The following is a 15,998-nucleotide window of genomic DNA, read 5'->3' as shown; positions in this document are numbered from 1 at the left end:
TTTTTTTTTGCTGTATGCGGACCTCTCACTGTTGTGGCCTCTTCCGTTGCCGAGCACAGGCTCCGGACGCACAGGTTCAGTGGCCATGGCTCACGGGCCCAGCCGCTCCGCGGCACGTGGGATCTTCCCAGACTGGGGCACGAACCCGTGTCCCCTGCATCGGCAAGCAGACTCTCAACCACTGCACCACCAGGGAAGCCCCAACTCTGAAGGAGTTTTGCATTTTAAATGGATGAAACATTTAGTCCAAAGACTGTTTTACTTCAAAAGACACTGAATGACTTTAAACTGACAAATGGAAGGTTTTCTCCATTAGTAAGAATGGGAGCACCAGAACAAGATGAAGGCAACTGTAGAGGGAAAAAAAAAGGGAGGCTTTGGAGTTGTTGTAAATTTCAATCCTGCTTTTAGGGATGTGTGTGTATGTGTGTGTTGAAAGATGGAAATCAGTATGTTAATAAAGGTCAACTCTGGTGGAATTGTGTGATTATTATTTTATTTTTCCTTCTTTCTATCATTCAGCATATATTTACTGAACATTTACTATATGCCAAACACACTTCTTTGTGCTTATCTTCATTTCTTAATTTCTCTACAATTATACAATTACTATGTATTAGCTTTGTAAAGAGGAAACCATAATTCAATGCTATTTAAAAATAAGTCTGTCCAGTTTACTCATTGTGGTATTTGAATGATCCATGTCCCACCATGTGAGTTGTAAATAAGGCCTTGGAGTTCATTCTTCTGTTCCTTAAGTATATGCTTTTGAGGTTGGTTAGTTGTAAATTCCAAGCGTCTCAGGAATCATTTTGTTGAGTTTATATAGAGCTTAATTCTCAAGCAGACCTTTTCATTTACGATTTAAGACCTGCCATGTTGCAATTATATGCAAACTAGCGTTCTGTCTTGTTCTTCAGAAGTAGAGCAAGTTTGCCAAGTAGCATGCTCAAATGATCGTACCCAAAAAGGGATTAGAAAGGTTCAGTGAAAGTCAAATCTGATAGTAGATTACGTTTTTGAGATAATGACCTCTCTATGTAATGACCACACCAAATGCAATGGGTGTTCTTTGCAGATGAGTCACGGACACCCTGACGTGTCTTGTGGCAGCCTGCAAAAGTAGACTTTGCAAGTTACAGGTGGCACATCTAGTGAGATATTTCCATATGCTTTCCCATGATTATCAAATACACTCTCTAGTGGCTTTTGGGATTTGTAAATGATTAGTTAATAATGATTTCATTTTTAAAAATTCTCATCAAGAAGTCTCCCCAAACTAGTCATATTTTTGAGGCAATATCAAGCATTCAACCTGCCTAGTCATCCAGCCAAAGGCAGGTGGAACATTTATTCTTCCATTTCTTCAGATCAGTCAGTGGGCTGCACAGTGATAGCAAGTGCCCTTTGCCCTCAGCTCTTTCCTGGCTCTCATCCCTCTCACCACCCCCTTTCCAGAACCTAGTGGAAAAGGATCCCTTCCTTCACACCCTTCCCAGATTTTCAGTTTGAGTTGAGCTTATGCCACAGAAGAGAAATGCAAGTTATTTTCTTGCATATTTTCTTGCATTACTTCACAACCTTTCAATTGTGAAGTAATCAAAGAAATAGAGACTCTGATAACATTAAAACATATAATTTAGATGTATGATAATGATTTTATTGGCAAAATTCTAAACTGAATAATAATTGAATAATGGAATATATCATTAAATAAATGTGACACCTAGAATAAATGTGCAGTACATTAAAAATGTTCATGCAAATGATTCCATTAATTGTTTTAAATTACATTATGGAGGGCACAGATAAATTCTCTGTGATAAAATAATTTTACAATATTTTGGAGAGTTATCATTCTCTTATAAAACTTTGATTATATTTAGCTTTTTTCTTTTTTATTATAGAAACGATTCTTTGATAGTCCCTTTCTGCTCTCAGTAAACCTCTGGCAAACTACATGAAATTGACCATTTTCACTGACCCTTATTCTGTTATTTCTAAGTGTTCACTGATAGTTGGGAATATCGGTCACATATTTAATTTTTTTCACACAATAAAGAAAAATGACAAATGTACAGTTATACTCATTTCAGTGTTCTAGCAATGCCTGGATAAACGGGTGCTAGCCATATCCTGCCTAGGAAGTGGCTTTTCTGTTCATTTATAACTTGTTTCCTTGACAGTAATGTTTACTTCTCTAGAGTTCTTTAAGAATCGGTTTCTCATTACTTGTTCTTGCAGAGAGGAGAGGAAGAATGATGATGATGGTGATGGTGAAGATGATGGTGATGATGATGATGGTGTTTGATGATGATGATAATGGTGATTATGATGATGATGGTGATGGCGATCATGGCGATGATGGTGGTGATGATGATGATAAAGCAAAAATTATAAGAATTCTTATGTGCCGGGCACTATTCAAGGTGCATCACGCGTATGAACTCACCTAGATCTCACAGCAACCGTATAACTAGGTGCTCTTGTTATCTCCATTTTTTCCAGAGGAGAAAAATTGAGGCATAAAGAGATGAAGTAACTTGCTTAAGGTTGCATAGTTTGCCTGTGGAAGAGGCTGAATGTTCAGTCTTCTCCAAGTACCCGCTCTACCATTGGAAGTCATATTTGAGACCACCATCTATATTAAAATTTTTTGTGAGACATGAATATGGTAATATCTATTGGCTTCTAAAATGGGATCTGTTTTTTAAAATATAAGATTATTGCTTTGTGCCAACATTGCCATATTTTTTTACCTAAAAGGTGACATTCCACAGATTAGAATATACCTCACCTAATTTTATATGTCTTAAAATAAATCTATATCTGTTTTTAAAGTTTACTGTGGCTTTAATTTCATATGGAATTTTAAAGAAATAAATATAATTGCTATTCTGAGAACTACAAAAGGGAGAAACCACAAAAGAAGAACACCTATGGTCAGCAAAACAAGCACAGTTTTATTTGTCTCGGAAAACAATGAAATTTTTCTAAATGCTTCGTGAGATTGAAAAATAATTATATGATTCTTAGAGGGTTTGATGTTTGTTGAAAATGATCATATTCTGTTTACAAGAAAATGACCTAGCTTCTAATGAGAGATTTGTATTTAAGAGTGCTATTCATTTTCTAATTACCCATTTTCCGGTTTAAGACTGGGGTGGGGCGGGGATGGTTTGCATAAAAACCAGTGAAAGAAGATGTTGCTTGACAAATGTGAAGGCAATCAAAAGTATCTCTTGTATTTTCTTAGTATTCCTGGGAAAAAAAATTTCCTGGGAAAAATTTTGTGTTTTTTTCTGTAGCATATTTTGGAATGCATTCTGTGACAAAGATGCAAAAATGCTTAAAAATTCACTCATTCCTGTATGCATTTATACAGAATGAATGCATACACTGTGTCAGGCACAGTATTTGGCTTAGAGAATACAAAGATAAAGGAATTAGCCTTTTTTGAAGGAATCAGTAAAGGAGCCATAAGGAGAAAATTACATGACAAGGTAGTAAGTACCTTGATAAAACTAAAGTGCTAAAAGGCACAAAGTTAGCTACCTAATCCCGGCTTGGGGTCATGGAAAACTCTCTAGCAGATGCCATGAGTTGATTCCTGAAAGATTACTAGGAATTAACAGGGCAATGGGGGTGTTCACTTCAGACAGAAGGTATAACATGTACAATGGCTTGGAGGCGTGAGTGGGCATGACCCATTTGAGAAACAGCAGGTAATGGGGCTGGGCGGGGCAAAGGCAGAGAGTGCTGATGAGCAATAGCGAAAAAGAGAGGCTGCAGAGGTACGCAGGGGTTATCCAGAATTGCCTGGACAAGTTGAGGGCAAGCCATTGAAGAGCTCCTCCTTGACGGGGGATTGACATGGTCAGGTTGGGGCTTGGGACAATGACTTGGGGAGCCTTGAGAAGGATGTGTTGGAGACTGAGAGATCAATTTGGATGTTGTTGCTATGATACAGAGGAAGATTGATGATGATCTGAAATAAAACTGTGGCATTGAGGATATGCATTAGTTAGGGTGGGCTAATTGCTATAAAAAACTACTGCAAATCTTCATGGCTTGATACAATAAAGTATCCTTTCTCACTCACATGTAATTTGAGGGCACCTGAGGAAGAGGAAGGGTTCTGCTCCATGCTGTCATTTATGAACCTAAACTTCTTCTATCCAGTGGTTCCACCATTCCCCTGGGGCCATAGAGTCCTTGACTGTGTCTGCTTTATTTTGTGTTACTGACAGAGGAAGGACTAGGGCAGGTAGATATTGAATATTGGGGAGAGAGATTTTAGGGTCCAGGCTGAAGTGTCATACAGCAGTTCTGTCCAGAACACATCACATGGCTCTGCCCAGCCACAAGGAATTCTGGTAAGTAGTCCTTTTGCATGCTCTGGAGGAAAACAAGATGGTTTTGGTGAGCACATGCCCACGTTCAACTGTTTTTGATCTGTAGAATGTCCGTTTCATGTGGCTCAACCTGTAAGTAATAGAGACAAGAAAGTACACTCAAAAGATGTTATAAAAAGGAAACTTAGTGACCAGTTGGGTACAGAAGCTGTGAGAAGGGGAAGAATACATGTTTTAAGGCTGGGTTCAGTCACTGGTGAATGGTTGTACCATTTGTTCAGTTAAGGAATATGGTTGTTGCAAAAGATAACGGAGGGAAGATGCTGAGTTTGAGATGCTTCCTGCAGATCTCCACAGGACTTGCTGCCTCATTTTCTTTAGACCTCTGCTAAAATGTCACTCTAAATAAAATAGCAACACCTCACCCTCTCTTTCCTATCATCCTACTTTATTTTCTTCATGGAACTCCCCAAATCATGTTCCTTTTTGTTTACTGGGTATCTCTTCTCACTCAAATGAAGGCCCCTAGGGAGCAGACACTTTGTTTATGTTGTTCACTGCTCTATCCTATATTGCATAGAACAATGCCTGGCACATAATAGGTCCTCAATAAATAATTGTTGAGTGTGTAAATGAATCAAAGTGGAAATGACCAGCAGTCTATTGGTTGTAATAATAAATGCTAATATTTATTGAGTGTTGACAATGGGACAGATACGGTTCTAAATACTTTGCAAGTATTAATGCATGTAATAAAGCAGCCCTATAAGCTAGATACAACTAATATCTCTGTTTTACAGATGAAGAAACTGAAGTACATACAGCTGAAGAAACTTAACCATGCTCACCATGTTAGTTAGAGAGGAGATTCAAATGTAGGTGTTAGGGCTTCAGAGTTTACGCTCTTAACCATTATTCTATTCTGCCACATAATTTTGGAATGTTTGAGCACCGGGCTGGAGCCAGAGATCAGGAAATCATCAACATGAATTTAGATGTGAGTAGAGGTCAACCTATCCCTTGAGATTTTTTTTCAGACTGACCTGCAGCTCCTATCCTGTATCAGCCAGAGAGTTCAATGCTGTCCCCAATATTTTGGGAATTTCCATAAGCTTAAATTTACATGATCATTGTTTATTGCAATTACCTGTTTCCTTCAGTTTACTTGTCACCTCATCTCATCTCCTGTGACTGGTCTCTTTTTGCTCCACATCAGTGTAGACATGGATTAAAGCCTTCTTTCCTTAACTTTTCCAAAATACTGTTCCCAAAGGCATTATGCATATGTAGCAAAATGTATAGAAGGTTTGAGGTACGAGAGCGGAGACACTGAAAAACTATCAAGCAAAGAATATAAAGATGGAACAGCTGACATTTCTGTGCTTAAAAGTATTTGACCAGGAGCTTCCCTGGTGGCACAGTGGTTGAGAGTCCGCCTGCCCATGCAGGGGACGCAGGTTCGTGCCCCGGTCCGGGAGGATCCCACATGCTGCGGAGCGGCTGGGCCCATGAGCCATGGCTGCTGAGCCTGCCTGTCTGGAGCCTGTGCTCCACAACGGGAGAGGCCACAACAGTGAGAGGCCCGCGTACCGCAAAAAAAAAAAAAAGTATTTGACCACCATGTCACTGGGAAGGTCTCACTTGGTGTGTTACCGCTACTCTCTGGTATCCTGGGATGTTGTTACTCCTCATTTCTTTTCTTTCTCCCTTCATCTCACCCTTTGGCTCTCCCCGCCCCCAAATTCCCATTAATTACGTATGCAGGAGTGGTTAGTTATCACTTATTTCCCTTTCTACTCCCAGGACATACTCTTAGAATTTCACCTTCAACACCCAAAGCACCCTCTACACTTAAACAAAGGGAATTCTGTTTCCAAAAAGGACTCTGGCATTAGTTGTTAAAATAGTGTTTTCCACCCATTACCAGTTTGGGTCCTAGTTTGGGAAATGAAAGTGAATGAAATCTCCCAGAGAGTATGGGTGACTTGAGATAAGAAGAAATCAGCTATGCATGGAAAGAAAGAGATCAGGAAGCAGCTAGAGAAAGATGTACTTTTGAGAAAATTTTTGTTTGTTGTTAGTTTGTTTTAAGTGAGGGAGACTTGGCCAAGAGCTCACATGGGGGAAATGGGCCAGTGGAAGGGAATGGATGAAGATAAAGGTGTTAAAGAGGGTAACATGGACCAGATCTTTGAGAAGGTGAGAAGGAGTGTATCCCAGATCACAGGTGAATGAATTCATACGGGGCGGGAGGCGTACATCTTCCCCTTAAGGAAAAGCTACACAATGTGATTTAAAGAGCGTTGAATCACCAGTCAGATTGAGCTGAGTTGGAATCTGGAGTCTACTATATGCATTCCAGCTATGAAGCTTCACTAAAAGACTTAGCTGCTCTGTTCCTCAATTTCCTCCACAGCAGAAAAGAGATAATGCCCTCTTCATAGAGTTACTACAAGGCGTAAACAAGATAACACATGTTAAGCAAGAACATTATAATAGAATTTGTTGATTATTTCTGTAATTTGATTATAGGTCTTCCAATTTCTTATCTGAGACTATCACTAATTTCATAAACAAGAGACCAAATCTACTACATTTGTTTTTTCATCTGCTTCAAAGGGATTTTGTGGTTTCATGGTCTCATTGTCATTTGGAATTTTGATTAAGTTTTGAGGGTTGACTTGTTGTCAGCGGGCCAGACCTGGTCTGCATGACTGTTTAACTTAGCCATTCTTTTTCTTTTTCTCTTTAATTTGAAATCCTTTAGATGGGACACATACATTCCATTTCTAGATCCATTCCCTCTTGTCCTGTCCTTGGCCCCTGCATATATTTTCCTAATCAGCTTAGCCCCTGGACACACTTGAGTTTTCAACCCATGATCTAAATTGATGTCTACTAAAATAGCTGATGCCACTGAAAACAGGTGTGTTACTGAATCTCCAGGTAGCATTTTCTATCTTAGTTTCACTAGATCTCTTCTCAGCATCTATCACTGTTGACAAACTTATGAAACTCTTTTCTCTTCTGTTATTGAACACTCTCCTGGTGTCCCCTCACCTCACTGCCCATCTACCTTTTGCTAGAATTCTACCCCCTTTGCCCACCATTTAAATGCTATAATTTGTCAGTGTTTTATATGTTGGCCCATTGCTCTTCTGGGTGATCTTCTGTCCAGAGCTCAGAAGGTCCAAAATTGGGTAATAATCTTTCCCCTCAGACCACTTTCTCTTGTGTTGTATATCGTGATGAGAGGAGCCACCAGAACTGAAAACACCCTCACACCTAGGAGGGACACAGATCTAACACCTGGTGCAGCATTCATACTAAATCAGCATGGACACTGCCCCTAGACCTCACCACTGCTTTCTAGTGACGTTAAGCCCTGGTCCTCCCAGTCACCAAAGTCAGTCTCTCTTTCCTCTCCTATAGCCCCTGGGGGGACACCCTTATCATCTCCCTCACAGAGGAAGAATGCTCTCCATTTTTCCTTATGAGTAAAATCTCAACCTTGATTGGCAGTAGGTCAATCTTTTTTTTTTTTTTTTGCGGTACACGGGCCTCTCACTGTTGTGGCCTCTCCCATTGCGGAGCACAGGCTCCGGACGCGCAGGCTCAGCGGCCATGGCTCACGTGCCCAACCATTCCGCGGCATGTGGGATCTTCCCAGACCGGGGCACGAACCCGTGTCCCCTGCATCGGCAGGTGGACTGTCAACCACTGTGCCACCAGGGAAGCCCAGTAGGTCAACCTTTTATATTGCCCTGTGCACCAAGCTAGCCTCATCACTAGCTACTCCCAAGGTGCTAAAGCTCTACCATATTAAATTATTTGCATTTTTCAGAAGTCCTCCTCTCTCCCCTCTGTGCCTTTGCCCACGCTGCTCTCTCAGGCAAGAATGCTTTCTCCTCAGTTCCATGTACATAGCCAACTTCTGCTCAGTCTTCAAAATTCAGTTCAGATATATCCGTCTCTGAAAGGCCTGTCCTAAATTTCTCTCCTCTTAGCCACATCCCCAGTTTAGGTTTGGAAGCTTCACCTTGCAAATATTTTTTAAAGTTTGCATTCTTAGGGCATGTTTTAATATGTACTATGTATGAAGGGAATAGCTTGGCATGAAGTGTTGTTTGCAAATCTGGTAAAATATTTTCTTGTGGAAGAGGCACCCCTGTAGGATGAGAAGGTCCAGAGGAGGAAAGTATAGTAAATCAACACAAAAATCAATGTTCGTTGACGGAGGAAAAGGAAGCAACAGCTGGGTAAACAAACAGCTGCGCAAAGAGACAGAAAAATGACAGCAACCATGAACATGGCAGATAGTCCAAAATATTAAAAAAGCAAGTAAATAACAGCAGGAAATGAGTCAACCTACTGGAAAATTGCTGAAACATTTGAACAGGAAGTAACTAATAAGAAAAGTGTTCAAATAAAAGTTACAGAGAAGAAAATTAGAACAAATATTCTGTGTACAAGAAGTGAACTTTTAAAATGAAATATGCTTAAAAGATAAATTAACTTGAAAACTTGTGACTCTTTTTGTAAATGTGGTTTATATGGTACAGACAACATTATAATAATATTAAAAACTTAAAAAGAATAAAATTACACCCTAGGCCTAATTTATTGGTGTGTTGAAAAAAGTAAACTAAAAACTCACAATTGTCTTACTTTACATTTATATGAATATTAAGCTGCCTGACCTTTCAAAAGGAAATATCTAATAACACAAGTAACACATAAATATATTCAGCTTCTAAAGAACAGAAGCATTCCAGATAAGGCTGGACCCTCTTTTACTGCCCTATACCCACTGTTCTCCCCAGAGGTAACCATTGTTTTGAGTTTATTGTGTATCCTTCCAACATTTTCCCATACATCTATATACATATGTGAAAATATATATCTTTATCCTGTATGATAATCCACTATACAAATTGCTGTAGTAATTCTGCATCTTCATCATTTTCATGTAACATTTTGTCTTGGAAATATTTCTGCTTCCTTACAAATGGAGTCATGTTATTAAAGAATTGCCTTGTATTCATAGAATGGACATACCACTGTTTTGCCATTCCCTGAGTGATGGACACTTAGGTTGTTTCTGATTTTCTGCATACTTCAGCAAACATTCATGAATATTAACTTGGTTCCATGTGCCAGACACCCTTCTTAGTGCTCTAGATTTAGGGGTAGACAAAATAAAGTCCTCTTTATATACATTCAAGAGGATACAAACAATAAAGATATATATATATCTTTGTTTACTATATATATGTAGCAAAATGTCACGTAGTGATAGGTATAATGGACAAATGCAACAAATGTGAGAGAGATGGGGGTGGTCAGGAAAGATTTATTTGATGTGCTTTCATTTGAGCCAAGACTTAAAAGAGAAGTGAGGGAGGTTCTATAAATATCAGAAGCACCCTCAGAGAAACGGAAGTGCTGGGTCAGTAGGTGTGCATGTTGAAGATGCCAAATCACCTTCCAAACTGTAACAATTCATACTTCCATTTGAAGCATAAAGTACCCCTTTTTCATACTCTTTCTAATACTTGTTATTATCATGTTCCTTAACTTTTACCGATTGGATATGTAGAAAACTGTTATTTCACTGTAGTTTTAATTGTTATAGTTTTTAAAAATTGATATAAATGTATAATTTGAATGCTAGTGAGGTTGTGCCTATGTTAATATGTATGTTGGCCCTTTGAATTTCCTCATCTCAGACTCAACAGCTCATTGTGCATTTGTCTATTGTGTTATTTGTATATTATTGATTTTTATTGTTTGTATCCTGGATATTAATCCTTTGGGGGTTTTTTGCTTTTTTTAAACATCTTTATTGGAGTATAATTGCTTTACAGTGGTGTATTCGTTTCCGCTTTATAACAAAATGAATCAGCTATACATATACATATATCCGCATATCTCCTCCCTCTTGCATCTCCCTCCCACCCTCCCTATCCCACCCCTCTAGGTGGTCACAAAGCACCCAGCTGATCTCCCTGTGCTATGCAGCTGCTTCCCACTAGCTATCTATTTTACACTTGGTAGTGTATATATGTCAGTGCCACTCTCTCACTTCGTCCCAGCTCCTTTGAATTTCCTCATCTCAGACTCAACAGCTCATTGTGCATTTGTCTATTGTGTTATTTGTATATTATTGATTTTTATTGTTTGTATCCTGGATATTAATCCTTTGGGGGTTTTTTGCTTTTTTTAAACATCTTTATTGGAGTATAATTGCTTTACAGTGGTGTATTCGTTTCCGCTTTATAACAAAATGAATCAGCTATACATATACATATATCCGCATATCTCCTCCCTCTTGCATCTCCCTCCCACCCTCCCTATCCCACCCCTCTAGGTGGTCACAAAGCACCCAGCTGATCTCCCTGTGCTATGCAGCTGCTTCCCACTAGCTATCTATTTTACACTTGGTAGTGTATATATGTCAGTGCCACTCTCTCACTTCGTCCCAGCTTACCCTTCCCCCTCCCCGTGTTCTCAAGTCCATTCTCCACGTCTGCGTCTTTATTCTTGTCCTGCCTCTACGTTCTTCAGAACAACTTTTTATTTTTTCTTAGATTCCATAAATATGTGTTAGCATGCGGTTAATCCTTTGTTATGCATGTTGTAAACATTTTCTCTCAATCTGTTGCTTGTCTTATTAATTACATAACCTTTATCTTATAGAAATATTTAATTTTGAAGCAGTCATGTTTATCCATCTTTTCCTTTATGGATTTTGCTTTTAGTGCCTTATTTAACAGGGCCGTTTGTATCCCAAGGTCTTAAAAGTATTTTCTTATATTTTCTTCTAATTTTAGAATATATTTTTATTCCATCTGGAACTTAATTTTCTGAACACTATGAGGGAGGAATTTATCTTAGTTTCTATTATTTGGCTTGCCAGTTGTCCCAGTACAATTTATGGAAGTCAGTTTCTATGAATTGGTTTGAAATGTCACTTTCATCATATAGGAAATCCCTAAATATGCCTAGTTACATTTTTAGACTCTTTACAGATTGTCTTCTCTTTCATGGATTCTGTTGTGTTTTTATTACTATAGTTTTATAATCAGTTTTGATATTTGGTAAGTTAAGTCCTTCCTGTATTCTTCTTTTATCTAAAATTGCCTTGAGTATGTATACTTGATTTACCTTTTATGTGAATTTTAGATTCATCATATAAAATTTTATTTTAAAATAATATTGGAATTTTGGTTGAGATTGCATTGAACCTATAAATTTATTTGGGGAGACATCTTTCAGTATTCATTATTGTCTCCATAAAAATGTTATATATTTATTTTTAGGTTTCTTTCAAGGTGTTTGGGGATATGTTGCTATTACAAATAAAACCTTTGATACTATGGTTTTTTTTTTAATATGTGCTTGCTCTTGTGTAGGGAAACTATGGATTTTTTAAGACTTTATTTTTTCAGAACGGTTTTAGGTTTGCGGCAAAATTGAGAGGAAAGTACAAAGATTTCCCATATGTCCCCAACCCCACACGTGCCTAGCCTCCCCCATTATCAACATCTCCCACTAGAGGTACTTTTGTTACCATTGATGAACCTACATTAACACATTATAATCACCCGAAGTCCATAGTTTGCATTGCAGTTCAGTCTTGATATTGTACATTCTATGGGTTTGGACAAATGTATAGTGACATGTATCCATCATTACAGTATCATACAGAATATTTTCACTGCCCTAAAAATCCTCTATGCTCTACCTATTCATCCCTCTCTCCCCCTCCAACCCCTGGCAACCACTGATCTTTATGTTATACTATATCTGTAGCTTTGCCTTTTCCAGAATGTCATATGGTTGCAATCACACAGTGTGTAGCCTTTTCAGATTGGCTTCTTTCACTTAATAGTCTGCCTTTAAGGTTTCTCCCTGTCTTTTAATGGCTTCAGAGCTCATTTCATTTTAGTGTTGATCATATTCTGTTGGATTGAAATAATACAGTTTCTTTATCCATTCACCTACGGAAGGACATCTTGGTTGCTCCCAAGTTTTGACAATTATGAATAAAGCTGCTATAAGTACATGTGTACAAGTTTGTATGTGGACATAAGTTTTCAACATCTTTGAGTTGAAGGAGCACGATTGCTGGATGGTGTGGTAAGTGTGCGCTTAATTTTGTAAGAAACCACCAAACTGTCTTCCAAAGTGGCTGTACCATTTTGTATTCCCAACAGCAGTGAATGAGAATCCCTGTTACTTCACGTCCTCACAAGTATTTGGTGGTGTCAGTGTTCTGGATTTTGGCCATCCTCATAGACGGGTAGTGGTATCTCATTGTTGCTTTCATTTGACTATCCCTGATAATGTATGATGTGGAACATCTTTTCATATGCTTATTTGCCATCTGGTGAGATGTCAGAGTCTTTGGCCCATTTTGTAATTGAGTTGTTTGTTTTCTTATTGTTGAGTTTTAGCAGTTCTTTGTATATATTAGATAACAGCTCTTTATCAGCTGCATATTTCGCATATATTTTCTCCCAGGCTGTGGCTTGTCTTCTCATTCTCCTGACATTGTCTTTCACAGAGCAGAAGTTCTTAATTTTAATGAAGTCCAGCTTATCAATTATTTCTTTCATGGATTGTGCCTTTGGTGTTTTATCTAAAAAGTTATCGCCATACTCAAGGTCATCTAGATTTTCTCTTGAATTGTCTTCTAGGAGTTTTATAGTTTTGCATTTTACATTTAAGTTTATGTTCCATTTTGAGCTAATTTTTGTGAAGAGTGTGAAGTCTGTGTCTAGATTCATTTTTTGGCATGTGGATGTCCACCTGCTCCCGCACCATTTGTTAAAACGACTGTCTTTGTTCCACTGTATTGCCTTTGCTCCTTTGTCAAAGATCACTTTGCTCCTTTGTCAAAGACCCACTGTATTTATGTGGTTCTATTTCTGGGCTCCCCATTCTGTTACATTGATCTATTTATTCTTTTACCAATTCCATACTGTCTTGATTTCTGTACCTTTATAGTAAGTGTTGAAGTTGGGTAGTGTCAGTCCCCCAACTTCATTCTTCTCCTTCAATATTGTATTGACTACTCTCAGTCTTTTGCCTCTCCATATAAATTTTAGAATCAATTTGTTGATATCCACAAAAGAACTTGCTGGGATTTTGATTGGGGTTGCACTGAATCTATAAATCAAGTTGGGAAGAACTGACATCTTGAGAATGTTGAGTCTTCTTATTTGTAAACATGTGATGTCTCTCCATTTATTTAGTTCCTCGATTTTTATTTAGTTCATTAGAGTCTTGTAGTTTTCCTCACACAGATCTTGTACATATTTTGTTAGATTTATGCCTAAGTATCTCATTTTGGGGGTTGCTAGTATAAATTGTATTGTGTTTTTTATTTCAAATTCCACTTGTTATTACTGATATATACGAAAGCAATTGACTTTTGTATATTAACCCTGTATCTTGCAGCCTTATTAGTTTTTTCAATTCTTTCAGATTTTCTACATGTCATCTGAAAAGACAGTTTTATTTGTTCCTTCTCAATCTGTATACCTTTCACTTCCTTTTCATATCTAATTGTATTAACAATGACTTCCAGTATAATGTTGAAAGTAGTGGTGAGATCCTTGACTTGGAGACATCCTTGGCTTGTTCCCAACGTTAGTGGGAGGGCTTCAAGTTTCTCACCATAAAGTATTACGTTAGGTGTAGGTTTTTTATAGATATTTTTTAATCAAGCTGAGGAAGTTCTCTCCTAGTTTAACTATGGATTTTTAGAAGTTGATCTAGACTTTATTGGTTTTAATAAATAATTTTTCAGTTGGTTCTCTTATATATTCTAGACAGGTAATTATATCATCTGTAAATATTGACTTCCCCTTGTAAACATACTTGAAATATGTTTTCCAGTGCAGTATGTATATTTTTATGTGGTTGATGATCTGGACTTTATGATAATAATTGTTTTAATATATTTATGTATATATATCATACTATATATTTTCTTGTGTGACATAACGTGGTCATTTTAGAAACTTTCTATTCATGTTTAAAAATAATAGACATTTTAAAATTAAAGTCTTAATTATGATCATGGGTTTGTGAATACCTATCTATCTGAATTTTAAGCAGTTTTGCTGAATATATATATATATATATTTTTTTTTTTTTTTTGCAGTACGCGGGCCTCTCACTATTGTGGCCTCTCCCGTTGCGGAGCACAGGCTCCGGACACGCAGGCTATGCGGCCATGGCTCACGGGCCCAGCCGCTCCGCGGCATGTGGGATCTTCCCAGACCGGGGCACGAATCCGTGTCCCCTGCATCGGCAGGCAGACTCTCAACCACTGCGCCACCAGGGAAGCCCGCTAAATATATTTTGAAACTATCTTGTTAGGTGCATAAAGTTTCTGGACTGTTACACTTTTGGGTGGTGTTGTTCATTGGATCAATATACATTAGTTTATATTTTTAATTTATTTTATTGAAGTATAGTTGATTGACAATGTTTTGTTAATTTTTGCTGTACAGCAAAGTGATTCAGTTATACACATATATATATTCTTTATTTTCTATTTTTATGATTTAAAAATTTTAATATCTATTTTACCAAAATATTATGTGTATGATACATAGTTTTCAAGATCAAATAATATGACTGCTTTCAAATAGAAAGCAGCAATCTCCTGTCATACACTCCCGCAAGAAATGTTTCAAGGCCTTCAACTTCTCTAGCTGATATTTCTCTTGTTACATTTTAAAGCAGCATGCTTAATTGCAATTAAAATTTTTTCCATTTATCTATAGATATTTTATGAAAAAATTAAGATTTTTCTCTCTTGAAGTGCTCCTCACAGCACCACTCCCCCATACACACTTACACTTTCTTGTTCTCTCAGTACAGATATATCACAATCAAATCAATAGTCAGTGCTTATCTTAGTGTCTATCTAAGTACTGTTCACATCTGAGACAAAAAGTCTATTACAGGTATTTAATATCTGGTTCAACTTTTAATTTTTCCCCAGAGTAAATAAAGGCTTTCCATGCAACAGTCACTAATTCATCTCCAGACTCCCATTAGAGCTGCAAATCTTCTTTCATTACTGCCTACATGCTAGTCTGTCAGAGTCACTTTTTTGTTGTTGAGACATGCTTTTATTTATTTATTCATTTATTTTTTTGTTAGCATGCGGTATTTGTTTTTCTCTTTCTGACTTCACTCTGTATGACAGACTCTAGGTCCATCCACCTCACTACAAATAACTCAATTTCGTTTCTTTTTTGCCCTCTTTATTTTTGATTTTTTTTTAACATCTTTACTGGAGGATAATTGCTTTACAATGGTGGGTTAGTTTCTGCTTTATAGCAAAGTGAATTATTTTCAGTTTATTTTTGTGTATGGTGTTAGGGAGTGTTCTAACTTCATTCTTTTACATGAGGCTGTCCCAGTTTTCCCAGCACCACTTATTGAAGAGGTTGTCTTTTCTCCATTGTATGTTCTTGCCTCCTTTATCAAAGTAAGGCGACCATATGTGTGTGGGTTTATCTCTGAGCTTTCTATCCTGTTCCATTGATCTATATTTCTCTTTTTGTTCCAGTACCATACTGTCTTGATTACTGTAGCTTTGTAGTATAGTCTGAAGTC

The 15,998-nt window shown here is 37.6% G+C and overlaps 1 protein-coding gene across 2 annotated transcripts in view; it reads left to right on the top strand.

Annotated features, from left to right (window-relative positions):
* Window positions 1–15,998, top strand: part of ST8SIA1 (ST8 alpha-N-acetyl-neuraminide alpha-2,8-sialyltransferase 1) — a 143,442-nt gene that overhangs the window by 120,052 nt on the left and 7,392 nt on the right. The window contains exon 6 of one of the 2 annotated variants that reach the window (XM_024733247.1): window positions 2,245–2,289. The exons of the other annotated variant lie outside the window; for it this stretch is intronic. The gene's annotated coding sequence lies outside the window, so the exon portion shown is untranslated. Of the gene's footprint in view, window positions 1–2,244; window positions 2,290–15,998 lie in introns of those variants that run through there. 2 annotated transcript variants of the gene reach the window in all.

The sequence above is a fragment of the Neophocaena asiaeorientalis genome, unplaced genomic scaffold (assembly GCF_003031525.2).
Source record: "Neophocaena asiaeorientalis asiaeorientalis breed wild unplaced genomic scaffold, Neophocaena_asiaeorientalis_V1.1 scaffold150, whole genome shotgun sequence".
In the NCBI taxonomy this organism is placed as follows: domain Eukaryota; kingdom Metazoa; phylum Chordata; class Mammalia; order Artiodactyla; family Phocoenidae; genus Neophocaena; species Neophocaena asiaeorientalis.
This window is presented reverse-complemented; position numbering and strand designations above follow the sequence as displayed.